Below are 18199 nucleotides of genomic sequence, written 5' to 3' on the forward strand. Positions count from 1 at the left end.
GTACTAGAAATCTTGTCCACATATATGGTGAATAATCAATGAATTAGAGAATGGAATGTTCAAATTATTCAGATATTCTTGGTAACACAGTTACTGTACATGTGTCTTCAAAGATTAGCAAGTTTCACAGAAATGGGAACCAATAGCATTGCTTTCAATATAATTCTTAATGATTTAGAAGATATTTTAAGTTGTTCTTCATGAAGAATGGCAATTGTAGACCTCAGGAAATGCAATGCTGCTTAATGGGGATTTCTGGCTGAAGGAAAAAGATGACCAGATTTCAGAATGTACTATAAATCCAAAATGTTCTTTAATTTGAAGCAACTGCTATTTCAAAGATTTATGTGGTTTAGGAGATTTTTGCCCAACTGTCATGAGAAAAGACAAAAATTACCCAACTGGGTCAGACCCATTCTTAGGCCACATGGCTTTCTAGTGTGCTCTAAGGAGACTTCCCGCCTCTCTAATATCATTCTTAAAAAGTGACATGTTCCCCCCACTCCAGCACTTATTAACTTACTCTTAACCTGTCATTCCTAAAGTTATCATCCAAACATGGTTGAATTTTAGTCTGTATCAACACCTGACAGCAAGAAGATCCATAAATGTATCTTCACTCTATAAAATACATTTTCATAATTTCTGCTTAATTTATCTCTTAAGGTTTCAAAGGATAGGCCCTGATTTTCATAGTCCAGACTTGCTAAAAGAACTTTCTGCTTTTTTGAAACACGTCATGGCAGCAATCAAATCCTATCTGACACTTAGTTTAAAAATAAGCGATTTACTAAATTTATGGTTCAGCTCTTGAAACTTATTACCATTTACAATTTTAATATTTACCTTGACAAAGCCAGGAAATGTGAATTTGTTATGAGGCAGTCAAGAGTTGTCATAAAGAATTGGAGTCGGTGGAGCGCCTGAGTGGCTCAGTCGGTTGAGCATCTGCCTTCCGCTGGGGTCATGGTCCCGGGGTCTTGGGATCGAGCCCCGCGTTCTGCTCCCTGCTCGGTGGGGAGTCTGCTTCTCCCTCTAACTCTCCCTCTGTGCTCTTTCTCTCTCAAATAAATAAATAAAATCTTAAAAAAAAAAAAGAATTGGAGTCAGCAATCCTGACTCCATCGATTAATAGTTGGGTGATAATTGGTAAATTACATGAACTCTGTGCTTTACTGCTTCTTCATTCATAAAATGGGTATTACAATAATAATTTATATTGTATAGTGTTGTTGAAAGGATTGAGTTAGATGACACATCTTTTACACTTGGTGGCATATAATAAACACTAAAATATTATCAACTGTTATTTGAACAATGATATAATTTACCAAACCTGGAAGTTTTGTCTGGGACAAATGTTACATGGGACTTAGAATAAAATTGCCCAGGGAAAACTATGATGTATAGTAACCCATTATTACTATATTTTTGTTTTAATTACTTTTACTTAAGGCAACTGCGATTAACCTTTCTACCCACCCATTCTTTTTGTTTGTGTATCTCAACCTATCCAAGATGATAAATACGAAAACTGTTAGATGGCATTAGAAAGTAAAGTGGAATGGCTATAATGTATCCAAAATCTCCCTGGACACCTGAGAAGGCAGTCAATTACTGGAGTGGGTCACACCAGCAGTACTATGGACATGATGATGGCAGTAGCTCAGTACATCATGTCCAGTTCAGGTACGGTCAGCCCATTTTCTAGACCTGAGTTATTTATTGTCAACTTCCTATTCTTTTCAAAGCCTTTATTACCATTACTTTTAGTTACACATGTTTAGGGCTGTGGAAGTCCAGGTATAAGTCATGGTATGTGAATTCTGATATTATGTGTTTTTCAACTAAACTCAATGGTTCTTGTGGAAGTAATTTTTCAAAGTGAAACAATTATTATCCATAAGCCCCATTTTGCTCTTCAGATTAAACATAGTCTTATTTTTTATAGCTACAGACTCTAGAAACATGATGGCATTTTTCTTCCTGGAGATAGAAGTACGTAATAAGAAGCCAAGCACATTCACGCAACAATGGTGCTAGCAGCTGGATTATTATGTCAAAATTCCTTCATTTATTACTTCAGATTTACCAATAATTATGGGTTTTTTTTAAACCAGCTTTCAGAGTTTGAACATGTTTTACTTCTATAATAAGAGTACACTCCAAACAGATGGATTAAGAAAATGAAACCATACATTCATGAATGACAATTGAGGGCAATTGGGGGCCAGTGTGCAAGGTACTAGGGCTGCCTGAAATTTCTTCCAATATACCAGGTTCTGGAGTCGAGGAAGTATGACAGTTGTATTTTTCTGACTAGTGGTAGGAATCATTTTCATTACTGTAGTAGGCTTACCACCAGACTGAGACAAGGGGAACTTGAGCATCAGCTAGTGTTTTCAATTAACCTCTCCAGAGTTCAGCATTTTCTCCTTAATATAGGAGAAATGAGTAGGTAATCTTTAAGATGTGAAGTTTATTTGTAATTCTGTGTTTCTAGAGCCTTCTTTCTAATTTAGGAGAAACTAGTCATACTCTAGAATAACAAGTTTTTCAGTTGCATGATGCATGAGAAAATTGAAGGAAGAGAAAGAAACTCTCTTACAAGAGTCTAAACCAAAGCTGTTTGTATTCATACAGCATCTCCACAAAATTGCACCTATGCTCAGAAATGTTTGCAATAGGAATTCAAGGCATTTATACTTAAGATCAGGGTCAATGGTGGCCACAGTTTAACACTTGTCCTGAGTTACTTTTAGTACTAAGCACTTGACTACATAGGTTCTTTTGTGTGTGCATGAGAATCCTTCACATCTCAGAAGCCTGGTGTTCCTTAGAGCCACTAAATACTTCTGCCTCTCTTTCTCAGGTTAACTCATTACACAGTTAGTTATAAAGGATGATGCACTTGGCATGTAGACAGTCTGTTATTCATTACAATATGACCAATTTAGCTTTAAAGGAAGAATTGATGAAGTCAGTTTCACCTAGGATGCAATAAGGTTGGTCCTGCTGGGTTTTAGAAGACTAAGAAGAAAGGGGACTTCTCTTTCCTTTGCAGATTTTAACATATCCTTTTCTTTAAACCTCTGATCTTGGAAACTAAGCTTTCATTTTATTGTTAAATAATGTCTTATTCTCTAGCTTTTTCATGAAATGCCATCATCCTGACCTGTCTTTCAGAATCACTAGTTATGCTGAACATATTTTTGAATTCTATTTAAATGGCATGACAATAGAATTTCTTATCACTCTGTCTCTAAGTTTTTGCTAACATCCTCTGCAGATCCTCATATTAATAAAGAACTTAAACAAGCAATCAGAGATCTATTCTTTAGAAATGAGGCCTCAGATATGTGATTCATGAGAGGAGAAAATCAAGTCATGATCTCATCCCTAGATACCTATCAAGGTGAAGAAAAACAGGACCAAGCTGTACCAAGGTCCAGGCCAAAGAGATTCCAGAGGAGGTTACTCAGTGTCTGCCAAGATCATAGAGCTTCATCACATGTTCCACGAAGAACACGTAAAACTCAAACTGAAGGAAATTTTAATATGTTTGTAGCTACAGAACAAATATTTCATACCTCCAAGAATAATATGCTTTTATTGGTGAGCTGACATAACCTGGCCTGATTTCTTGCATGAAAAAGCTCAAATTTCAGTACATTAAATTTATGATGCCATTTGGGCCTACCAAAGGAACTTAAAAAACAGACACATGATGTCCTAAGCTGAAATCTTGTTTTTAATACCAACCCCATTTTATGTAAAACTCAGCCATGTCCTTTGGTTCAAAAAAAAAAAAAAAAAAAAAAAGACTACTCAGCATTTACCCCGTTTCCAGATCAGGGAGCTGAGGTCCATTTTATAATTGGCTGAGAATATGTAATTTCATCCACTACAAGCTGGACTTCAAGTTTGATGCCCAATTAGATGTTTCATTAAGCTGCATGTCCCATGAATTTGGTTCCATGTCTATTTCTTACCTTCTTGCCAAGTATAGCAACCTTGAAATACTTGCCTACTATAAAATTGTACTTTGCATAATAATTCCCAAGGCAAACCAAATTTAAACTTGGTCAGTCTTTTTTTTTTTTTTAATCTCTCTTTTTATCAAGAATATCATCACCTTAGTAAAAATAATAAATTTCTTTTGGGTCGCAGTACCAATATGAAGCCCCAAGACTGGGAAACTGGGAAACTTTCCGTGGTGTATCTGAGATAAATGCTGCCAGACTTCCTGGGATCCCTAGTCATACACTGTGGAATGTTTTCGTTTCTCCTTGTGCAGTCTCAGGAGCCTTGGGGGTATAAAATTTTTATGTACTGGAAAGCCTTAAGAGCTAGAAAGTATTGCTAAAGTGAAAGTCACTAGGCCTGGAGGAAAGAATGGTGACATGGAAAAAAGCCTAAATAAAACATTTTCCTTTTGTTGGACATTTGGAGGGATTAGGCTAGAAACATGAACACCAAAAGAAAAAATATATGCATCAATTCCTCAGATTAAAGAGAACTCCTGGGTTATTTGAGCTCTCACATATTTTTTTGGAGGGGCAGTTCTGACTAACTTGGAGGTTTGACTAACTTGGATGTCTCATAGTTTTACTGTTGATTTTTGCTAGGTGAGGGCCTAGCACAGTGCCTGACACAATAGTGAGTGCCTTTACTAAGTGGTTGTTACAGCTCTGATATGTTGGCCTTTTATTTATTTTTAAAGGATTTTTATTTATTTATTTGAGGTAAGAGCACAAGTGGGGGGAGGGGCAGAGGGAGAGGGACAAGCTGAATGGGACTGGACATAGGGCTCGATCCCAGGACCCTGAGATCATGACCTGAGCCAAAGTCAGATGCTTAACTGACTGAGCCACCCAGGCACCCGAATATATGTTGGCCTTTTAATAGTTTATAATATTATTGTTCCTTATGATGCTCTTCACTCCATTTTTTTTAATTGAAGTAGTATTGACATACAATGTTACATTAATTTCAGGTGTACTATGTGGTGATTTGACAAGTCTATACATTACACTATGTTTACCACGTCTGTCACCATACAACACTATTACAATACCATTGACTATATTCTCTATGCTGTTAACTAAACCCTGTGACTTAGTCATTCCATAACTGGAAGCCTGTGTCTCTCACACTTCTTCTCCCATTTTGCCTGTTCCCCTACCCCTCTCCCCTCTGGCAACCAGCAGTTTGTTCTCTGAATTTAGTCTGTTTCTGCTTTTTGTTTGTTTGTTTGTTTGTTTGTTTTGTTTTTCAGATTCCACATATAAGTGAGATTATATGGTATTTGTCTTTTTCTGACTTATTTCACTTAGCATAATATCCTCTAGGCCCATCCATGTTGTCACAAATGGCAAGGTCTCATCCTTATTTGTGGCTGAATAATATTCCTCTGTGTGTGTGTGTGTGTGTGTGTGTGTGTGTGTGTGTGTGTGTCTTTATCCTTTCATTTATCAATGGACATTTGGATTGCTTCCATATCTTGGCTATTGTAAATAATGATGTGATAAAGAAAGGGATGCATAGATCTTTCAAATTACTGTTTTCATTTTCTTTGAGTAAATACACAACAATGGAATTGCTGGATCATATGTTTTTGAGGAACTTCCGTACTGTTTTCCATTTTACATTCCAATGTACCAATTTACATTCCCACCAACAGTGCATGAGTGTTTCTTTTTCTCCACATTCTCACCAACATTTGTTATTTCTTGTCTGTTTGGTATTAGCCATTCTGACAGTTGTAAGATAACTCATTGTGGTTTTGATTGGCATTTCCCTGATGATTAGTGATGTTGAGCATCTTTTCATGTGTCTGTTGGCCATCTGTGTGTCTTTTTTGGAAAAATGTCTATTCAAGTCCTCTGATGCTTTCACTTTAAATTCTATTGTATCTTATGTTGAAATTGTTATATTGGCTTTTTTAATTCGTGTATTTTTGATATATATTTTTTATTCTTTGATTTTCATACTCTCTGTTACCTGTTTTATTTTTCTTGCAAACAATATACTGTGGAGTCTTCTTTGTAAATAGCTATGAGGCACTTTATCTTTTGATAGTTTTTATGCATTTTAATTAACTCTGAACTCTTTATTAGTTCCAATTACTTTTATATCTACCATCTTATTTTGTATTTTCATGTGTGTGTGTGAGCGAGAGAGAGAGAGAGAAACAGAGAGAGAGAGGAAGAGGGAGGGAGAGAGAGGGAGACTTTGAGCCAGCCAGAAAATACCAGTGGAAGTTTATGACTACAGTGGAGGAAGTGATGGTTTTCTTAGGCTATCCTGCTGGCAGTTCTTGGACTGGACCAACTCAGAGCAATATGAGAAAGAGAACAGAACACAAGTAGAATGCTCTCCAACCTAGTCCACTTTAGTTGGCTCTTTCCTTTGTATGTGGGGACTTCTTTCACTTTCTTATCTTTCCCTCCTAGCTTTAAAGTTTTTCCTGTGAATGCCTCAGGATCAGTGATTTTCTATCTTGACTGTACATTATAACCCCTTTGAGAATATTTAATAAATACTAATACCAATCTCACTTAATTGGTAGGATGAGATCTAGGATGAGATCTGCAAATTAATTTTTTTTTTAATGTCCCTCACCCCTGAGGATTCTAATGTGCATCCAGGGTAGAGAACCACTGCATTACAAACATCACTTTCCAGAATACCATCATGTTTGCCTAACACAAGGAACAAAAGCTGAGTCCTGAGGGTGTGCTCTTGCTGGCAAGGTTCAGGAGCTTCCTACATGTGGAGAGCTCTTTGTGGGGCCAAGAGTACCCAGAGTTCCAGACTGAGAAAACAGCCCAGACACTATTTGTGAGTACAATGAGAGAGTGATTGCCCTGTTCAGACTTTTGCTAAGAACTTCTGCTGGATTGTCTTCAACTAAAGCAGTATGAGGGGAAGGGCTTTAGTGCAAGGAGAATTTTATATCTGAGCTCATACTCCATATTGTCTTTTCCTGGCCCCCTCCCATTCTAGGCTCCTCTTTTTTTAACCTCCTTCTTCCAAGGGTCTCTAACAGGATTTTCTTTTGTGTGCCCAGTGAAGCTTGAAGTCCAGTCAACCTCTCCTATGCTTTCTCTAGTGTTGAATGCTTGGTTTAAGATCACCATTTTCCTTTAGTTCATTTCCATTTGGTTCATCCCTAGTTCACGTGCTGTTATAGGTTTGTATGTCTAAATGTCTCCTAGACTAAACTGTAATCTTCTTGAGGGTCAGAGCCTTTGTCACTGGTAGTTATTGTTTACTCCATGCCCAGAGTGAGGCTTGGCTTGGTCCATAAAATTATCTTTATGCATTTCTGTTATCTTCAAATATTGAGCCTCTCCATCTTAAACAGCTTTGATTTTACAAGTTTCAATGAAAATATTTAAAAAGAAATATTGAGAAATAACATAAGCTAATTCAAAGGATGTATAGAAAATATTTTCTAGTCATTTAGTAGGAAGTGTGGCTATAATTTCAATTCTGTTATGGCTTCTAAGCAGTTAAAATGAGCTTATAAATATCAACCTATTCTTAGCATGCTGTGATCACTGTTGACACAAATCGATTTGATGTGTTCTAGCAAATCACATTTTATGAAAGACCTAAACACCTAAGATATTTTAGTTCTATGGCTTATTGCTGTATACTAATTTTATAATACCTAAACTTCTGGCAGCAAATAGAAACTTATAGGAGAAGTAAAATAGTTGAGGGTGTTTTACTACACCTTGAGATACAGAAAGGGAAGAACAAGGCCAAATTTGGAGGGAATAAACCAAGGGCAGGGTACCAGAAGCCTCAGGAAACAGGATCTGATGCCTTCAATTAGTCACAGAGGATGAAGAGGGAAGGTCGTAGAGCACAGTAAATAAACCATCTTGCAATAGGCTTTAGAGCAAGCCTGGAGTCAATTTCATGCCTGAAGATGTGGCAGTTGTCCTTGTGGAAAAATCTGCCTGAGAGGAGACTATGTCTGATAGGAGAAAGGGGAAGAAGAAAAACCTAATTGGGTTTATGAGCAATTTAGTAAACAAACCAAAGGAAGGCAGAGGAGTGGGAGAGAGAGTCAGAAGTACTTTCCATAACTAAATGATCTTTTAGGAGAGTTTTAATGATTTTCCTTTTGAGAAAATGTCACAATTTCAGAGGAATTTGATCAATTTCTAAAGCTTATTCACTTTTCTTTGATTATGGCCACCATACTTTCCAAAGGTAATTGGCTAAATATTATTTTTCTTCTATGCTTGTCAGTTTGTTTACTAAAATATCAGAAAATAGCTCTAAGTGTAAAATAATTTTAATGTATAACATCAGTATGAGATATTAATCTCAATTTTCTTTTAGAAAGCATATAAAAGGCAAGCTTCACATATCTGTAATAGCATATGCATTATTTTGTTCTATTAGTTTGAAGCATTAAATATCTTTTTTCAATTTAAAGGAGACATGTTTAAGTGAATAAATTAATTCTAATTTATTCATTAGATTTCTAATAGCCAATGGAACATTAGGATTTCAAGTTTGTTCATATTCTAAAAGTGAAATAATTTAAGCTTTACATATAATTTTAAGACATTCAAAAATAAAACAATAGTGTGTATCTAACTGGCTAGTGAACTGAGCTAAAGAATTTTAAAGACTATACAAGTCAATCTAAAAAGGAATTCAGAGATATAAATCACTATGGCCAATGTCCTGGTTCCAATTAGTGAATGAAAAACACTGTAGAAAATCTACAGACTCCTATTATAGAGAATGTCCTGAAACAGCAATTGTTCCATACTTTATTATTAAACAATAAAACATTGTCTTTTCAGTCATATAAAATTTAAATATTTTAAACAAAGTAGAATACCACCCATCTCTTGAACAGCTATTGCGGCTGTTTTTTCCAGAATAAGGAGTCTATTGTTTTATAAACCAGATATGTCTGGAGCTATCTACAAGGCTGAAAAGAACCAGATAGTGAACGGTTCATCTATAATCCCAGCAAGTCAGTTTATTGATGATTCAGTAGTCCCTCAATTCCTCGAACTGCAAAACTGGGTTTGTTTTTTTTTTTTTTTTCAGTTGATAGATCTGTCTGCCTCCAGACTTAGAATTTGCCTAAAACTCTTAAGTTAAAACATATGTGCACATACTTTATCAGTTAGGGAAAGCATGTTTAAAGTCTTAGACCATTGGCTCTCTGATGGTAGCAACTTCCTTAATTTCTGTTTTAGATTAGTCTTTTAAAAAATGATGAGATAGAGTTTGTATAAATTACACAATAGCTTTCTTCTTTCTCTAAAATTCTATAGCACTACCAGAGGATTTCATTCCACAAAAACAGTAACTAAAATTATTCATATTGATCAAAAATTGGACAGAGATATATTGCTTTCAAATTGAGATGCTTCATAAATAGACTGAGCACTAAAATTGTGACTCAAGTAGAGCGTACATACTTGTCAATTTTCAGTCAAAATCACGAGTAAAATCAAAAGGTGTCTGAAAAGATGAAGTGGTCCCAAAGTCAAAGGTGTTTATATTGACTAGTCGCTATACTTAGTGATTAAAAGAAGTAAGTTTTCTTATAGATATTAAGCTAAATCCACAATTTGGTCAACACAACCAATGCTGTGTTTTGTTGAGATTATAACCATTATAAATTATAGATTATAATTATAATTATAGATTATAAATTATGACAATAATTCCATGGCTTGTACTCACTGATCACTCTCCTCTATTGGAATGTCATTGTTCCAGCATTCAGCAGCAGTGACCCAGACTAAAGAGTAGCTAGCATGGTATGTGCTCTGTGAATCAGCACTTCACATTTGTGTTATTGTGTTATCACACTTATTCCTAATAATTTAGACATATGAAATATAAGACAACAAAAATTTTCATCTAGATTTGGACAAAAGTTAAACTAACCTTTTGGTAGAAAGATCTCAAATATAGTTTATCTGCTTACCATATTTTCCAGTTTTGATTATTTTATCAAACTAAAATAATCTACATAAATAGCATACTAACCCCAAATAAAACAATAATCTAGAGTCATGAATCTCACAACAAGAATTTTGCTGGCAAAGTTTTACGAATCTCATTGATATATGAGGACTTTGGGCTATGTATCTGGGTAGGGCTGGCATTCATCAATCACTGCAAAAAATAAAGGGAAAATTAAAACACTAGACATACTCATTGCAAAAATGGCTAGAAGTTATGAAGTGTTTCTATTCTAAAATAATTTCTGTCTTTGGAGGGTATATTATGAAATCAGTTTTTTATATCTATATTTATATTATATATATTTCATTTTTATATAAATATGTTATATTTGTATTATATATTATATATAACAGCATATATAATATGTAAACATATTTTTATAAAATATAATTATATTTTATATATTTTGTGTATTATATCTTAAATATATATTTATAAATTTTATTTATATTAAATGAAATCAGCTCTTAAACATTGCTTTTCTCATCACATTCACTCAAGCACAATTCCATTCTTTTCCTAGAAAATTTACTTCATTGCATATGACTTGCCTTTATATATCTTTAAATATATAAATATATATATTAATAAAATATATATTAAATATATAAATACACACCTTTTCTGATATAAATTCCATAGTTTCGTCTAAGCTATACCTTAATTTTTTTAAATCTTCTCACATAAGAAAACAATATTTGAGGTGATGAATTTTTTGCCTTATAAAAGATCAATAACCAAGACAGAGAGCATCAAAAAAACCTTCAAACTTTTAAGATAGAAGCTGGTATATTGATATATATATTTAAAAAACAAATATATCATAAAAATTAAACTTGGAGAAGTCTGAAAAAAACTACAAATATATGTCAACAAAAGATGTTAATATCATATTGTTTACCATGGACTATATCTAAGTAGTATATATCTATATATTCTATATTGTGTGTAACTATATCTAGGTATCTAACTTTATATCTAGTATTTTATAATTTTTCATATTTTTATGAAGTAATTTATACAAATTAATTACAAGCAATGATTCCCCTGACCCTTCATACTTTAGACTTATTCTTTACAAGTGAGCACCTTTAGCTCTTTCTTCTGGAAAATAATATTCTTCTAGTGCTAGTTCTCCATCCATCATTTTAGTCACTGACTATCTTTTGCCATGACAGAAAATTTATCTTCTTTTTGCTATACCTCTAGCTCCCCTCCTCCCATGTTGGGGATATGTATTTTTTTCTCATGATTTAGTTCCGTTTTTTAGATGTCCCTTTGTATCTGTAGGTGATTCATTACCTTCTTTTTTCATGTTCCCTAAAGTACAGATGGTCTCCTTGATGATCTAGTTTGTAAAATATGGATACAATCTTCCCGATCCTATCCCCTGATACCTTTTTTCATAATTGTGTATAAATATTGTTTCTTAAAAGTCCAGGAGTGACTATAACTCCATTTCACTTCTGATGCTGCTTTTCTTTTCCCTGAAGTTTTTAATTGTTCCTTCATATGTACTGTTTATAATAAATATATCCTCTATTTCTTTTATTAACATCTCTATCTAATCACATATTTTATTTTTTCAGAGATCTTCCTTCAGAGCTCTGTGTTCTGTTTTGATCTAGATCAGTACTCTGTACACTGCCCTGCTTTCCTGTTTCCTCGATTCCATGTCTTTTCCTTTCCTTTATTTTTATTTACTTATTCATTCATTCATTCATTCATTTTGAATTTTGTATTTCTGCGAGGCTTTCAGGTGGTTTGGGTTGAGGCCAGAAATTTTGCACTTCCTGGTGATGCTGAACCTATTGGTCAGGGAAACACATTTTGAGTAGCATAGTCCCTAGACTAGTGCAGCCCAAATGCAAGCCAAAGCTAGAATTTTAAATTTCCTGGTAGCCATATTAAAAAAAATAAAAGAAAGCGGTGAATTAATCTTAATAATGTATTTCATATAATCCGATTTATCCAAATGAGTAGCATTTAAGCATGCAGTCAATACTGTAAAATTATTCAAAATTATATTTTCTTTCTTTTTTATTCTTTGAAATCTGGTACATATTTTATACTTTATAGCATGTCTCAGTTTGGACTAGGCACATTGCAAAAGTTCAGTAGCCACAAGTGGCAAGGTGCCACTGCATTGGATATATAGCCTAAGGGAACCTCCTGCATATGTGTACCAGGACACGTGTACAAAAACATTCACAGCGGCAATGCTCAAGATAGCAAACCTGTGGCAAGACCTAAATGCCTAGTGACAGAAAAAACGAATAAATTATGATAAGTGAATTATATTACTATGCAAGTTTGAAAGTACAACTTCATAAAACAAGGATGAAAGAAACATAATTTGAATTAAAAAATAGTTGCATAAAACTACACATTTTATAGTACTGTTTCATAAAGCTCAAAAACAGACAAAAGGAAAACAATCTATCCTTTCACAATATGTAAATATATGATAAAACTTTTTAAAGAAACTATGATAAGAGAGTGATGAAACCAAAGCTTGTGGCTGTGGTTCCCCGGCTGGACTTTCAGAAAAGGTGTGGGGATAGTGGTAACTGAGGCATGAGACAGACAGGAGCTCACTGGTAGCTGCAAGTTATGAGAATACACTAGTTATTGGACTGAGGGGTATACCAAGGTTCTTGTATTTTATATACTTATATTTCAAACCTTTAAACTTGCTATCTTACCTGAAGTTCCTCTAGGAGAACAGAGCCTGAGACAAGGGCTGACATGAAGATAGTTTATTTGGAGAAATGATTCCAGGAAACAGGATTAGGGCTTTGGGAAAAGGTAAACAGGGAAAAAGGGAAAGCCAGTAGAGTTATCAAGGACAACTGGAACTTAAACCTTCTAGAATCTTCGGTGGAACCAAAAGAATATACCTCAGAATTGCAGAGAGAAGCGTTTGTCACTGGCTCCTGACTTTCTTGGTCAAGGGTAGTCCCATGAAGCATTAACAGTCTGTTTCCAGGCTGGGCAGGAATGAGAGCCAGGTCAGTTCCCCTGGGTCTCCCATGTAGTGACTTTAGGGAAACCTCACCTCCCAGATGAGAGATTACCACTCAGCTGAGGCAAGATGGTTATGGCAGGAATAGCTAGAGAAAAGGGCCTAGAGGTTGTGAGTCAGGAGACCAGAGTTGTTCAATATACTTACCTGGACATATATTCTTGTGTATGCATCAAACACATTTTAAAAGATAATTTAAAAAAAATTACACAAACTTGTCTTTTCCCCAGATAAAATATTGAGGAGGGCACATTCTGCATGGAGCACTGGGTGTTATGAACAAACAATGAATCATGGAACAGTACACCAAAACAAATTATGTAATATATGGTGATTAACATAACAATAAAAAAATTAAAAAAAATCATGCCTTGGAAATTTAATACTTAATAAATACGAGAGTGTCCCTAACATGGCATGAAGGCCTTCTGTGACAGAGCCTTGGCTACTTCTCTTAACTTCGTTTTCTAACACTCTCCCTGTTCTTTATAGCAACCCATCAGTATTTCCTCCTGAGGCTCCTGGAACTCACCTCAGGGTCTTCATTTTCGCTCTGCCTGGGGGACTGTCCCAATGGCTCACCTCTCACTCCATGGAGGTTTCTGATCATCTATCAGTTTATCTTGAGAAGTCTTTCTCACCTTTACCTTCACATGAACAACACTCACTCAGCCTGCTACGTGTCACTCTCTATGCTCTTGTGCTGCTTTTCTTTCCACGGCACTTATCACTGCTTGGTATTACACTGTGTAATTACTTTTGCTGTCTCTCCTAATAGAGTGACAGCTCCAGGAGGTACAGGGCTACTCCCTATTGAGTTCACACCTGTCCCTCAAGGATGTAGAATAGTGCCTAACATCTAATAGGTGCTCAGTGAACATTTATTGAATGCCCTCTTATTTTTCACAATTAAAAAAAATCATACTGCTAGCTAGTTCATTTAATTTCAAATTCATGTACACTCAGGGACTCCACTCATTTAGTTTTATAAAATTTTCAATTTTCTATCTGAATTACACTTGACTGAATAAACCAAAATCTAACAAATTAAGAACTTAAATTGAGAACCATTATTTGGAATATATGACCTCTTTGTCATGTATTCTATATATATGACATATATTGGATATATTCAATATATTCAAATAGAAATTAAGCTGGCATTTAAATTTTGATGAAACCTGAAATTGGACAAATTCACATGGCTTCAGGCCTAGCAGAGTGCTTTACATGGTAATTGCAAGCATTGTATAAAGTGGTTATTCATTAGCACTTCCAGATGACACTTGGCTTCCCTGGAAGGATATTGAGTATGCAAAATTACAGCTGAGTGGTTATGGGATTACTGAGGTGGCATAGTCTAAGTCTCTGTGGATCAAAACTGTGGGCTGGTGATATGTGTTTCACAGTTTAAATAAACTGAAAATAGTCCTAATGTTTGTACATGTTACTTAATTTAGTCCTGAGTTATTATTAAAATATTTTAGTTTTCATTAAGCAGTTTGGGTACTATTTGGAATTGTTTTCCCCCTAAAAATAGTACATTTAAAACCAACTCAAAACATTTTCCGCATAGAAAATGCTTTATATTTGTATATATTTGTTATATAATCCACATGGTCTTATCACAGGGCATATTGGAATCACAGCACCAGTCAGTGGGGGAGGAGCAACATAAATAACAATGATGATTTTTCCACCAGGAAATTGTAATTCTGAAAGTGGAGGGCTAAAGAAACCTTAGTATTGGCACCCAGAGTACCTTCTCATGTCCCCTTCAGGCTGAGTTAATGTCTAGGGTCTCCTCTTTGACCTGAGTTATAAATCATGAGTCTCTAAGTAGAAAAGAGAGATTTAGAGATGGCAAACCTCTACCTGAATGAAGACAGCAATGACATCTCATTTTTGAGTGGGACCTGATAAGTGTCTGTTGACTGAATTAATGTTAATTTATGTCCAGTAACAATGATCAGCTAGGTACTAAAAACCAAGCAAAAGTACAAATTTAATTTTCTTTTTTGTAATTCAAGGAAGTTTGAAAATACCTTTTTAAAAAATATGTATTGATGGTTGTGCAGGGGTCTTTTATTATTTAGTTAGTTTCAAGTTTTTATTTCAATTCTAGTTAGTTAACATATAGTGTAATATTAGTTTCAAGTGTAGAATTTAGTGATTCATCACTTACATACAATACCCAGTGCTCATCACAAGTGCCCTCCTTAATACCCATCACCCATTTAACCCATCCCCCCACCCACCTCCCCTCCAGCAACCCTCAGTTTGTTCTGAGTCGGTTTGTGACCGTCTTTGACCCATAGTCTTAGAGCAACACCATCATTATTTAGCCTTAAACGAAACAATGAAAAAACAAAACCAAAAAAACGAAGTACCAAAATTTTTTGTACTACAAATTATTTTTTCATTTGAGGCACTACATGTGAGTGTGTGTGTTGTACATTTATTTGTATGTACAGTGCAAAGATCTTAGTAAATTTAACCAAGTGACATAAAAACATAAAGAGCTAGAATCCTGAAAAGTAATTTGAAGTTAACAATTTCCTTACCACTATAATACATATTATGGACTTTTTTATTTTTGTGTTCATTTTTTTCATATCTGAAGATTTAATCAATCCATCCATACATAAACAACACTCAAAAGAGTATGTGTTTAAAATGGCACTTACTTTTTCAAGAAGACTTGCCAGTATTTGGAACATCTCTATCTACCTAGATAAGAGAGGAAAAAAATACTGTAGTCTTTTTAAGTTTTAGTGCAACATTTCACCAAAGACTACAACATGGAACTTAAGAGAACTAGTAAAATCTCAGACTTGAAGCATTTTTAGCTTGTGCTGCAATACGGAGTTGTGTTCTGTAGATACACACTCCTCATTTTCTTTGCTGTTTTACGCCAAGTATTTTGGCTGCACCATCCTCAAATATCAATTTGGAAAAACATGTCTGTCAGCAGCTCATTTTCTCATCAATTTAAGCTACTAAACTATAAAATTGTTGCAAACTGCAGATGGCTTTAAAGATTGTGTTGACTGTATAGAAAATATGCTGGATGCTTTCTAAATGTATAGCAAAATAAGAAGCTTTTTTCTAAGCCAAGGCATTATATCTTTTTCAATGAAAGCCAGGAAAATATTTAGATTATCTTTCAAATGCTCTCCATCAGTCTTTTAGGAAAAATATGCTTTCTAATAAAAAAGAAGTTCAAGAGAAGATCTCCATGGAAGAACAAAATGTTAGGGTTCCCTCAACCTTTGAGAGCTATTTTCCTACTATATGATCCAAGACAGAATACAGAAACAGACAATATATAGTTTTGAAAATCGTATTTCCACAGTCATGGCAGAGATTTAAAAACTACTTTATCGGCTCACTTACTAAATACAAAAAAGAAATTTCAAAGCAATAAGAGGGCAAATCCTTATTTGTATAGGTATCAAAAGAGAAGCCAGTGTAATTATATAGTAGACCAAGTTACAACCAGTGCAACATCTATTAAAAACATTTTACCAGCTTTCAGAATATTTACTACTATGCCTTAAAAGTCTTTGCAAATGTGAACTTTTAAAAATTATATTTTATTGCCTTCAGAGACTTGTTCTGTAGACTTGGGCTAATCCTCAATGCTGTGCATTGTAATAAACAGCATGAATAGTGGGAAGTAGTATATTTAAATAATGGAATCCTGAAAAGGTAAATTTTAAAAATGTGTTAAAGACAATTCTACATCAAGTTCCGTATGTTCCATGTGACTAAGAGGTGGGGGAAGGACCTTATGTACCTTTAAATACACTGAAGATTACCAAAGATGAGCCCTACAGAAGCCTATTCAGAAATAAATGTGTGGATTAGAGGAGAGACCTCAGGACAGAGGCTAGTAGACTTGTTTCCATTCTCACTTGCTGCAAATCATTAAACAAGTCCAAACTTCAGATTCTTTATCTATGAACTGAAGATTCTGGACAAAATTGTATCTAAAACCCTATTAGCAAGAATATTCTGATTCTAGCCTGTAAAGGAACAAAGACTTGCTTAGTTATTTTTCTTTCAAATTCATATCCCAGAGTCTTAAAATGATTTTTAAATACTGTTAACTATTGTATTCTTATTATTTCTAATGATTTTAGATAATTTTACATGTAAAAATTCTAGCAAAGATTCATTCTTTTTGAGTGTGTATGTGTGTGTATTTGTGCCGGAAATATAGCTTGCATAGTTATAATCAATGTGTACCTCATAGATTTTATGTTCTGCTTTTTACTTTTAACTTATTTCATAAACCTATTTCCAGGTCTGAGGATGAAACTAAATTGCATACATCAAAGTAGTTTCAAAACTCAACATGTATTTCAGAGTTTAGGTATTTTTCTCCACTTGTACGTGAGCCCCTCAAATCCAGAAGTCCTCTGTTATTCATCTATCATCTCTAGAATCTAGCAGGGAGCTAACATGCTGACACTCAGTAAAAAATAATAACTAATTATAACTAACATTTATTCAGCTGTTATATCAGATGTTGAACTAATTGCTTTGAGTATGTCATTTATTTAGTAATCACAAGTAACTTTTCATAAAAAATACTATTATCATCTAATTTTTTAAATGAGTAAAATGGGGCTCAGGAAACTCAAACTTTCTGATTTTACCCAGTTTGTAAGAGGTGGCACTGGTTTTATAATCCAAACACAAGCTCTTAACAATCTCACTATACTTCAGTTCATTTTTTTATATCTATATGAACTTTCATCCTATTGACAGCCCATAAATTTTTTAGATGCACATTTACACTCTCTTTTGGCTATCAACATTATAAATAATGCTGCTACTATACACATTCCTTTGTTATGTATGTGTGGATTATTTTCACACTTGAAGAACTCAAAATAACAAAATGTGATATACATATATATTATATAATATATAATATATATGTCTAAATGGAATATTATTCAGCTTTAAAAAGGAAGAAAACTGATACACTCTATAACATGGAGGAACCTTGAGGACAATGAATTAAGCAAGTCACCAACGGAAAAATCCTGTTTAATTTCACTTATTTGAGGCCCATGGAATAGTCAAATTTATAGAGACAGAAATAAGAATGGTAGTTGCCAGGGACTGTGGGGGAGAAGATAA

General features: G+C 34.4%; 1 pseudogene; it reads left to right on the forward strand.

Moving 5' to 3' along the window:
- Positions 1-1573: 1573 nt before the first annotated feature.
- The window catches only part of LOC114209941 (heterogeneous nuclear ribonucleoprotein D-like pseudogene), a 102794-nt pseudogene continuing 86168 nt past the window's right edge, over positions 1574-18199 (forward strand).

This window comes from Eumetopias jubatus, unplaced genomic scaffold, assembly GCF_037043125.1.
Source record: "Eumetopias jubatus isolate StellerSeaLion01/CBP00866 unplaced genomic scaffold, mEumJub1_p1.0 scaffold_6, whole genome shotgun sequence".
Taxonomy (NCBI): Eukaryota; Metazoa; Chordata; class Mammalia; order Carnivora; family Otariidae; genus Eumetopias; species Eumetopias jubatus.